Below are 12,434 nucleotides of genomic sequence, written 5' to 3' on the forward strand. Positions count from 1 at the left end.
CTAAGTACTCTCAGTTGACTTTATGTTACGTTAGTAGTTAAGATGCTTCTGAGCCTGACTGTCATACAGCCTTAGGGGTCTCTGTGACTAAATATGTTATCAATGAAGCATCATTACAAGAAGTCTATTTTGAGCCTTTGAGCCAGGCTGGTTTTTTACCAAATTTCTCTCTACAGTGAGTTGTTCTAATGAGACGACTTTGGATGAATTGGAGTGCTTATACAGTACAGAACACATCCTTTCCTAACAAAGAAAAATCTCTCCCTCTCTGCCCATCTCCTTCTCTCTTTCTCTCCCTCTTCTCTTCTTCCTTCCTTTCCTCCCAGTGAAAAAAGAGAGTCTGTGGGAAATAAGCAGAGTTTCTTAAGTGTAAGCTTGGATTTCTGCATCATTTTCTTAATATTTATGTACTGAATATGTGACTTAATAGACATTTAATCAAAAACTTTTTAGTGGAAAAAAGACTCAAACACAATGCTTTGTTGTGCAGTAAAACAGATCCTTAGTTTCAATATTTTGTTTTTAGAGAATTATTCTGGTACAATCAGAATAAATACATAAAATAACTTCCATAGAGGACAGGATATAAGCAGTCATAGCTCCTTAGATACTCATAGCTTCTGACTCCAATGAAAACAAGGTCTTGTTGACATTATATAGTAAACACAAAACAATATTAAACTTTAGTGGCTCACCTGGTATATGAACCATGACACATGAAAACATCTAAGTGTGTTTTAACAATGGTTTTATTTATTTAAGTTAATTCCCTCAGTTAATGTTTACCAAACGCTCCCCTAGGATTAGCCACTTTGAGAGATTACTTGGAAACCAAGCTACTCTCCCTGCCCTCGGGCAGGTTGCCTCCAATGTGGCTCTTTCTTTGGACTAAAGGGATCAAGATTTGTATTGGTTTCTCTCCTGGACAAACAACACACCAGGCACACCTGTGAACTATAATTTAAAAATCTCTCTAGAGGACCAGCAGTAGAGTCTACTCTTCTCCATCTAAAGAACCCCACGTTATGGATCATTCTGAACACAACTCTAATACAAAAGATTTCAAATCAGTCATTTGATGGAATCATCCTTTGCAAACCCACTCAGAGAAAGTACATTGCAGAGATGTAGGTGGCCCTGCATATTCTTTTCCTCTTGACGGAAGACAGACCCCCTTTATTCTAAGAATGGGATATAACACCTAAACTCTTCTTCTAGTTCTGTAACTCACCAGCACCTCCTGAAGTCCACTCTTTCACAAGCATCACAATGTGTGAACAACATGAGGACAGGTCAGCTGGAATTCTGCTGCCGTACTTCTGCACAGCATTTGTGACAAGAGGACCAATTCTTGTGAAGGGATTCAGCTCTGGAAGCAACAAAAGAGCCTCTTTATCAAGTCATCTTACCTCTAATTATTTTCCAAGGTACCAACTCCAAAGTCAATTTTTAAAATGAGAACAGAACTGTGTAAAACCCACAGAGAGCCTTTCCTCACACAAATCAGTGCTAAAGGCCAAAGCAGCCCCCAACTGAGAAATTAAATTAGAGTAACAGAGTGAAATGGATGGCATTTAGATTTTAAAAGTTGCAAATCTGATTTCAGCTGCTGCTTTGAAAATATCTATTTAGTGTCAACTTAAAAACCAACTTAGTCCTTTAATAGGAAAACAAAAATTTTTTTAAGATGCAAATGGTTTACAAATTAGAAATTGACATCATTGTATTAATTTGAAAACAAGCACATTATGGTTCTTTGAAACTTTCATTTTTTTTCTAGCCATGATAGCGATAATAAAAGGATGAAAACAGGTGTCTTCACTCACCATATGGCAAATGAATGGGACTCAAAGATTCCACACTCCAACTTGTCAAGGCTTAGAAATGTATCATTTGTCCAGAAACTATAAATACTACTGTTATCTCTCTCTCTCTCTCTCTCTCTCTCTCTCTCTCTCTCACACACACACACACACGTGCATAAAAAAACAGCCAAACAACTCATTTCTAGAAAATAACGACCCAAAAAACATAGTTCTACCCGAAAATGCCCATTTTGAAGATTTTCAAGGTCAACGCAATTGTCATTTGTAAAAACAGACTATAGTGGGAGTTTCTGTGACATTAATTCAAAGGTTAATATGTTTCCTTAAGATTTTTCTCCTAGAATTGATCCCAGTATTACATGGTAATGACACAGGAATTCTTAGAAAATGTCTTCCATAGGTTCGAAATATTCCTCACTGTTTATTTCTGTTTCCATATCCTTGGATGTTAAGAACATAATACTTTGAGATTTTGGTAGTTATTTTTATTTTGATAAGAGATTTTAAAACAGAAGTACATGGTATTTTCCTACAGTTTTTACTAGAAAGATTACACAGAAACATTTTAAATAGGGAAAGAAAGCCGATTCTGTCTTTAGAAATAAAGTTGATAAAACAAAATAGACTAATGTGAGACTCTTTTAATTTTATTGGGAGAAAAGTGAGAATGTTGACTTTACAAACTTTTAAACAGTTTTGCTTTCTTCCCGATCGTTCAAGTGCATTTATTTTCTTTCCCCTGACATTTGTGTGCATTTTCTTCAGTATTGTGTTTTGCTAAAGAACAAATACAACAACATCAAAAACAACTGCTGTAGCAACAACACCTACTTTTACTTTGTTTTCTTTCCTTTTTCCTGCCTTTCTTGCTTTCTTTTCTTCTTTCTTTCATGGGCTTTGTTTTCTTCTCTCTCTGAGATTTGTCGTTCTTCCAGTAATGTTTCCCTTTTAGTTTTGAAACCATTACCATTTTCACTAAATCATTAGCATTCTCATTCATCTGAAAGCTGGCAAGTGAGCACAGGGTTTTCGCAGTAGCCCTTCTTTAGAAAATGTTCAGGCTTTTGGATGAAGGGAAAAAAAGAACTTCCTGCAAAAGATCAAAAGCATCATGTTGAATAATGTGATGACAATCTGTGCCTTGCTTTTCTCTCAGTGGAGGTTCAACATTGACATTTAAGATGTAAAAAAGAAAAATCCCTGTAAGACTTTAATTGAGTAAGAATAAAAGGTCAAAGATCACGCAGATGAAGTTGTTTTGGATGACTGAATACTTTGCGATGAAATAAATGGCAAAAAAATTATTAAAATCTTAACAGCGTTGAAGTATTGATATTTAAAATTATAATCATCAGATGCACAAGACTTCTACTACTACCCAGACGTGGCCTCCGCTGATTACATGATTCCTTAAACACTCTAAGTGAATTTCTACTACAGATATTTATTTTTTCTGATGTTTGGCCCTGTAACATAGGAAATGTCAGGATTGTACCTTAAAAAAGAAGAAAGAAAAGAGAAATGTAAACTTTAAAAACTAACATTAAAAATCAAGTCCATTATAATAAAAATCACTTAAAATACAGAAAGGCAATTACTGGAAGACTAAGAAAATTTGTGTAGGGGCTCACATTAAGCAGATCCCTAAAAGTACAAAGCAGAATCTTTCTCAGTGGCCTCAGGAATTCAAGCTTTTGGCAAGGTATTTTAAGCCCATTTGTCTATACAAAAAATCTTTATCCTGGACAAGGAATTGTATGTTTTATAATCATTTTAAGTGCCTGCTTCTGTACCAAGCGCCCTCAAAAACACTCAGCAAATTTATATTTATCTAGCCACTGAGTGACATAACTGTGTAATAGAATTATTCACAGAACTTAATAGCCTTTGTGATTTTCCCACGGGAATTCTTCGAAAACATTCAGAGTCTAGTGGTTTTTTTCATCTGTTTACTAGGGTGCTGCGTATTTGTACGATATTGAAGCTTATCCCTGGGAATTCAATTATGCAAAGAATTTGGAGCCATTCAGTCTTAAATCCATGTCTAAAATAATTCTTGCTACCACTTGCACCTGTTTTCCTTCAAAATACATCACATGTTGAATATAAATAAAGCCCATATAAATATAAAAGTGTTAAAATGGCCAAGTTATAGTGGTACATTTTATAACTTTCATTCACACTAAAATCACAGAATCCCCGTGGTCTGCAATGAGTGGCAGTTATTCCCATTCTGGTTCTAGAGACTCGGTTCCAGGCTTTCACCCTGGGATCTGTGCTCCCACTACCTCCTAATGTTGCGCTCCTCTGGGTCCTAGTGTCTGCCTACCCATTGTAGACAGGGGCAATGTAGAGTTAGAGGCAACAATATATTTAGGTGACTAACATTTTGTCCCGGGGAGCAGGGTGATAAGACCTTGCTAAGCTCTGAAACTCTGCCCGGCTACACTGGTGAGGATGAATCAACTGATCTGATCTATTGCCGGGTGTCTTTACTGCCAAGGAGACTAGTCACTTTTATGCAAAGTTAACCTAACTCAATCATTACTTGATTTATTTTTAATATCATTTGATTAATTTTAAATTAATCATTTATTACTTTTAAATTAATTCGTATTTTAATTTAACACCAGAAGGAAATGCAAAGACAGCCCCTTATAACTGTTGAAGACAAATCCCCCCAAAGGGGCAAAATACACAAAAGAAGGCGGAGTCGGGGGAGGGGGCGGGGGGAAGAAATCCTGTCAAAGCTCTTCCGGCACTTCCAAGGCTCAGGGGAGAAATGGTCATGTTTTAGCAAAAATGTTGCGATCAGCAACAGAAATGTGTGGCTCAATCAGTCCTCACCATAGGAGAAAAAGAAGGTGTGTGTGGTAGGGAAATTTCCAAGCTGCGTGGGACAAAGCCTGACCTCCAGGATGTTGGGGAAGGGAACCAAGGAAAGGAAGATTCATGATCCAGCCCCACCACAGCATTGACGGTGGAAGGTAGGATCTCCCTGCCAGAAAGTCACAACCAGCACACAGGCACCCAATTTAAAGGAAAAGCCCCCAAACCAGATTTAGTCAAAGTGGACCTGACTAGAAAAAAAGTCACCAGGAGCAGTCAGGCTCTGCTGAGACTACCCTCTACTGATTCCTCCCTAACCGCCCCCCAAGCCAGGAAACTGCCCCAGAGGAAGTTTGGTAGGAAGCTTTGAAAATCCTATTCCCAACAGCTCCCAAAGCATTTCAGGATGTTAAGATCTCATCCTAGAAATTTAAATGTGACTAATTGCAAAGTGACAAAAGGTAGTAGAGAAGGTTACTGGACAGAATAACATTATATCCAAAGGAAATTGGGGCAGGTCAGAGATGCATGCAGGGTACTCACCAGGGGAAGAATATTTGGAGAAGGGTATAGGCAAAAAAGGTCAGAACATTTCCCCAGACCTTCCTCAGAGTTGAAACCGTTCAGAAGACAAAGAGTCAGAAACACAGAGGCTGCATTAGAACACGAGAGCTGAGGCCTGACGTCGTTCTGCCACTTCTGATGAGGACCCCCCTCCCTTTCCACAGCACTGCCACCATTTGGCTTGAATTCTGGAGAGACTGCTAAATCAAGAGGCACTGCTGATACCCAAGTGGCAGAAGAGAAGGCCTCAAGGCAGTGGCCTGAATCAAAGAAGCTTTGTTTATAATTTACAGATGGATGATTTTCTGTTGGAACGACCTACACAGCATATTCCTTCCAGGGCATTTCCTGTACATTAAAACGGGTCTGCTCTGTGTGGATGAATTCTCTAATTCATCTCCTTGGAGATGAGCCCTCCTTCTATGGAGATGAGGACCCCAGGCTCATGACTTGGTGTTTTTAAACCTAAGTTTTATTATAATTCAGGTACGACACGGTCAACAGGTCAAGAGACAACTGCCATTGAAAAGATAGCTTAGTTATACTCACAGATCCCAAGAGGAGCTGGCACACTGCATGCACCACCAGGGCACTAGGGGAGCAACAGTGTACATCAGGAGGCAAGGGACTTCCCTGGTGGCGCAGTGGTTGGGAATCTGCCTGCCAGTGCAGTGAGAAGACCGCACACCGCAGCGAGAGATGGCCCCCGCTCGCGCAGCAACAGAGACCCAACACAGCCAAAAATAAATAAATTAATTTAAAAAAAATCAGGAGGCAAAAGGAACAAAGGCAAAGTGCAGGCAAGAGCCTTTATCATGGTTTTCATGGGAAGGAATGGGTGAGGCAGGTAAGCGGTTTAGGATTTGCTAGTTTGAATCATTTTGCTGGGCCCTGGGACACTGAGCTGTCCCTAATTATCTGGTACCTGGCGCTAGGGTGATGAGGGCAGATGGTATGGCCCAGGGTGTGAGGGCCAGATAAAGGAGGCGGTGGGGTTAGGAGCTCTGAATTGTTTGGTTTGCATATGAAAGGCATAAATGGCTAGGAATTGATTAGTCCTCTTTGAGTCTGTGGTAAGGGCAGAGTTAAGTAGATTCTAGAAGAAGAACTAGGATCTTTTCATCTCAACTCCCAAGATATTTAATTATACTCCAAATCACAGCAATAAGCACAAAGACCTTCAAAACCAAACATAAAAATTTTAGACTATTTCTTTCCTCCTCGCAAACAGCACTCAAATCCCTCAGCAAAAGGTAAAAGAAGGAAAAGCAAAGTTTGTGAGAAGCAATGAGGAGTCTTCTGTCCCAGTTGTGTCCAGTCCCCCAGGCCCTCAGTCCAGCCACTGGAAGTTCCTAGGAGTTGTGAGCAGAGAAACAAGACGTGGGGTTGGGGGGGCGGCGGAGGGCGGGGGTAGCAGGTGGCTGGATGGGCCTTTTTTAATGTTTCAGAGGAAATCTGAAATGAGTGAATTTTTGGCCAGTGAACAGGGGAGGCCCTTTTGCCAAACTTACTAATTAATAAATCAGTTGTTTTTATAAGGCAATGAATACAATGTCCAAATAGCCAAGAAACAGTCATAGGGGATTTTCAATTCAGCTTGAATTTCTACCCAAAGTAACATTAATTACTGATCATATTTCCTGGAATTGCTGTTTTCCCCACAATCTGCTAGTGAATTGACTTTCTTCTTTAACTTAAAGGTCAAAAAAAAAAAAAAAACAAATTGGAGATAAGCCCCATCCTGCCCCTGCCACTACATGGAGGGACAGACAAATATTAACACGGAGTCAAGCTCCTCAAATGGACTGTGGCCTGTGCTGCTCTCCCTAAAGGTGTCTTGCCTCCCTCTTTCATACCTAAGATAATTGACAGGGATGTCCTCCAATTCACATTTTTCTTTTGTGATTTGGAGCACGGAGGAGGGATTTCTCTCTTTTCTAACAGATACTACAAAATTACAAGCAAGCAAAAATTATGTTGACAGAGGAATTTCTATCTTGTCTGATTAAAAAAAAAAAAGATGAAACAACTTTTGGAAATATTTAATAGTTGTGTTCTCTCTCCTGGACTGTTTTGAGCGCCCGGCCTTTCTGCGGCGGATTAACAAGCCCGTAGGTTCAGAGACAAAGGCTGAGGTAGGCTAGGGTTCCACCCCTGCAGGAAGGAGGGCGAGTTTATGATTCTCTGTAACACCAGTTAATGGAGCCTCTGGAGTCTTAGCTCATGTTTTCCCAGATTCCAGGTTTCCCAACATCAGTCAAGCAGTCCTGACTTTTATTGAAGAGACAATCTGTCTAGAGATATTACTGTTTCCTTAAGCAACTCAATAAAAAGACAAAGAAAAAGCCACAGGGTTAGTTCAACTATTCTGTAAGCTGACTTCAGAAAGAAAATTTTTATTCTATTTCTTAGGTATATCACACATATTTCAAAGAGGGGATAAATGGCATTATATGATATTTGATCAGAAAATGGCTTCCATTTTGACAGAATCCTAGAGAACACCAAGACATTCCGGCCTATAGAAATTTACCATAATTTTATTGACTGCATAAGATCCAGGGATGTACACTGGGATCTATGTGGACTCTGGATTAGTCTGGATTCAAAGAAATAAATTTTCACAAAAATTCTCCTGATGAAACACTACATTATCTTCAAATCTCCACTCAATTACATTTCTTCCTATTACTCATTAAGAAGAAAAGGCTGTGAGGGGTTCCTTCCATTGTCTGCCTTCCCTTCTGATATTTCGTGTTATTTATCAGCACCATTTGGATCCCACATGTTGGCAACCTACCATATGGATTCTATACCGAATTAGAAGATTCATGTGATCTAAATTTTACATATCAGGGAGGGATATGTTATTGCTAAATGAGTAAGACTGAGTCCACTAAGAGGCCTCAAGGAGCTTAGGGTCCAGTTGAGGAAGCCAGACTTAGCATATGATGAGCATCAGTTAAATACATCGGTGTGAGATGTCAGTAAATAACCAGGACATGTGTGTGCCACGGAAGACAGGGAAGGGGTCTGCAGGTGTACCGAGGAAGACTTCAAGGGAGAATTGAGACTAATGGATGGGTTGGGTTTGGACTAAGAGAACCCAGAGGCAGGCTGAATTTATAAGCTGTCTGATGAGTTTTGAGCAACGTATCAATTAGATGTTTAATTAGAGACAAGGGATGAGACAGATAGGAAGTTTGTGGCTAGACTATGAAGAACTTTGAGGGCACAGGTTAAAACTAAGGAGTAAGGTCAATATAAAAAATTGGTTTTTGTACTTAATAGTGACCAGGCATATGGTAGATTCTCAAGTTTTTGTTGAATAACCATATAGTTAATGAAAGAAGTTTCTCCTTTATAAGAGACTTTCAGGAGAAGATCTGAGAAAGATTGAATTAGAAAAAATACCATTTGCAACTCAATGAGAATACTGTAACTGGGCAAAATAGATGCTAAAAATGTTATGAGAAATATTGATTGGGGGCTTCCCTGGTGGCACAGTGGTTAAGAATCCGCCTGCCAATGCAGGGGACATGGGTTGGATTCCTGGTCCGGAAGATGCCACATGCTGCGGAGCAACTAAGCCTGTGCACCACATCTACTGAGCCTGCGCTCTAGAGGCCGCCAGCCACGAGCCACAACTACTGAGCCCGTGTACCACAATTACTTAAACCCGCGTGCCTAGAGCCCACGCTCCGCAATAAGAGAAGCCACCTCAATGAGAAGCCCACGCACTACAACGAAGAGTGGCCCCCGCCCGCCGCAACTAGAGAAAAGCCGGCGCGCAGCAACGGAGACCCAACGCAGCCAAAAATAAAATTAAATTAAAGAAAAAAAAAACAAGAAATATCGATGGGGAACTGAACAGCTGGTGACTCAGTCAGCATCACCAAGTGAGACAGCCAGACGCTGAGTGTGCCCTGATGGGATCCAGGAGGACACGCTGGGCTACACATGCTCTTGCCAAAAACTGGTCCTGAATGGAATCATGCTTCCAGATCTAATTAACCAGTTTACTGGAAACGATGCTAAACAACATGAACAAAATTCAGAAAGGGGAAATTCTAAAGGACAAACAACCCAGTTTCTCCAACAAACAAAGCGCACAGAAAGAAACAGGGGATGTGAACATGTAGATTAAGTGAAATTAAGAGGCCAATGAAACACAGAAAGAAACAGGGGCTGTGCACGTGTAGATTAAGTGAAATAGGCCAATGAAACAAAAGCCCTCTCTGTGAGAACTTAGGATTCTTAACTCAAGCAACCTACAGGTAAAAAGATATTTTTAAGAAGATTGGAGACATTTTAACATGAACTGAGTATTCGACGATATTCTATAACACATAGTCCTTGCTGATTAGTTACATACTGGTTTACATGACATAGTGTCTGAAAATCTCCAGAGATGAAGACGTGACCACCAAAATTACCGGCTGCAGAGCCACGCTGTGCTGCTAGATCCTCACCAGCAAAACGCGTGTCACGTGCCCCTGCCTCTCTCCCATTTAATTCTGTTCCAAACTCAGGCCACACACCTGTGCATTTCATTGGCTAAATCTAATAAACATCTGTAATGGTAGCTTTATTTCACCCTTTAGGACATTAAAGGCCAGGCTTCGCTGGCTAGATCACAGAGTTTTGTGTAAGAGACATCCAGACAGGAAGAGAAAGGGGTGGGAACTTACCCTGTTCTAGTAACAGAGGACAGTGGGAAAAGGGGGTTAAGAGAGAGAGAGACAGAGAGACGGTGGAGGGGAAGGAGGGAGTGATTAGGTAAGTGAGGATCACAGAAAGAGCAAGTGGGAGCTTGCCACCCCCTACCATTTCCCATTTAAGACTCTGGAAAGAGATCACCTCTCCAGGGGTCCCTGTTCCAAGGTTGCACACAGCCAAATACACTAGTGAACAGTACCTGCGATGTCCACAGCCACTAGAAATTGTATTGGCCCAGCAACTAAGGGGCAATGCCTGGGGCAACAAAGGGGGACTTCAGACTCTGCCTCAGCAGTATGGTCAGTGTCACGCCTTGCCTGTCGTTAAAACAGGAAAACCACCGGAAGGGGGTCCTCTGCACTGGCTTAAATGGGGTGGTGCTGGGACTGCATCTCAAGAAGATTAGACACTTCCTTCTCTCCAAAGACGTTGTCAATTATTTCTCCCTCCTAACTCCACCCTCCCTTCCAGCTTCCCTCACCAGAAGAAAAACACTTGAGCCTTATTCTGGGGGCAAGTGTGACTGTATTTTGAATATCATCCTTGACACTCACATTCCAGGAGGGCTCTGACCTTTCCTGATTCTTCTACAGTCCTTTGCCCCCAGATATGCTTACTTTCTAAGGAGCCCTCTTTAATCAGCCTTTAGTAACTAATATAGTAGATGACCTACGGTAATGCTAAAGAATTAAGGAAGCTGAATGCTGGAAGGCGGAGAGCAATTTGAATCTTCTGGAGAGTTTTCAAACCACACCTGCCGTGGCCGGAGATTCTGCTAGAGCTCTCACACCCCCATTCCCACCCCATGGTACGTGAGCAGGCTGTTTGTTTTGATAAAGAACTTCCAGTGAGTGAGAGAATGATGACCTTCAGGGAGAGCCGCTAGTTTAGAGTTTGCTGTATGCTGGCAGGAAAGATTTGCATTTTCAGTGCCATCACAGAGACCCAAAGAAGGGATAACTGAAGACTGCTGAAACTGGCTAGGAAAAGATTTGGGCAGCAAAATGTCCTTGTATAAGCAGGGCCCCCTGCTCAGGTGTTCCTCAGTGCCACAGCTGCCCTGGCCTGTGCTGAGTCTCTGCACCACTGTCCATGAGCCGTAGGGTCACTGGTGAAGTGTCTACCTGGTGTGACTTCCTGGACCCAGATACTGGATGGCGTGGAGGAACTATGCCACATTTTTGTCTGTTAAAGTGCAAATATTTGCCCTGTAAGAAAAAAATCTGAACGTCAGTGAGTTTAAAAATGAGTACTAGAGGGCTTCCCTGGTGGCGCAGTGGTTGAGAGTCCGCCTGCCGATGCAGGGGACACGGGTTCGTGCCCCGGTCCGGGAGGATCCCACATGCCGCGGAGCTGCTGGGCCCGTGAGCCATGGCTGCTGAGCCTGTGCGTCCGGAGCCTGTGCTCCGCAACGGGAGAGGCCACAACAGCGAGAGGCCCGCGTACCGCAAAAAAAAAAAAAAAAAAAAATGAGTACTAGCGTCAGTAGAATCTACTGAAAAATTCATAAGCCGTGAATTGAACAAAAATCCTATCAAGTATGATATGATTTCATGGGAAGAATAGGTTACAAAACCAAAGTTGGAGTGGGATCCCCATTTTGCATTTATATGAAGATAGTACCTGTCTGTTGAGGGAAGCACGTGGAGGGGATGTGAGTGGAGACGGGGGTAGATGGAGGGGGTGGGATGTGAGGGTAGGGGTGATGCCAGGAGTGTGGGGGTGTGTGGAAGGGAGTGTGTGTTGGGGTTCGTGTGCACACGTGTGTGCATGCTCTCACAGGCCTAAACACAGCAAAAACTATAGTGGGCACCCAGACTTCTAAAACCTTGAAGGTTGGTATTGAAGGCAAAAAAGCGGTGCAAGGGTTCTGTCACTCCTCCACCCCGTTCCCCCAGTAAAACTCAATGATGTTTAAGAGCAAGAACTTTGGAGTCAGACCTGGTTTTCAATCCTAACCCAACGTTCACTAGCCGAGGGACCCTGGACAAGTTATTCAGCCTCTTGACATCATTCTCTCATCTGTAACACAAGGATATTTCTTAGCACCCATATGGGACTGAGCACAGTGTCACACATGGCAGACAGTCAATAACGGGTAACTTTTAAAAATTCTAGCCCATTGCTCAAAATGGATCCCGAAAGAAAACTGCACCATGGCAACAAAATAATCTCCACGAGAGCAATTTTGCAAATATGTGCACATTCTATGGCTTCTTTATTTTTAAGAGGTTTTTTGTTTTTTTGGTTTTTAGAGAGGAAGAATAGAGTTTGCAAACTATTCTTGATGACTTGGGGCTCTTGGGACTAATGATAGAGTGAAAACATGAAGTCCACAGGCTAATGTTCCCCAGGGATTTCTACCAACCAAACCTTTTACAAGCGTTCTCACTTGTAAGCAAATAAACTGACTGGACCTTGCAGCCTCCTTATGCCTTGTCTCACCCTGTGACAAAGGTGCTGGGAGGCTGAGATTGGCCACCAGTCCCAGCAGGA

Source organism: Stenella coeruleoalba, assembly GCF_951394435.1.
Source record: "Stenella coeruleoalba genome assembly, chromosome: 18".
In the NCBI taxonomy this organism is placed as follows: domain Eukaryota; kingdom Metazoa; phylum Chordata; class Mammalia; order Artiodactyla; family Delphinidae; genus Stenella; species Stenella coeruleoalba.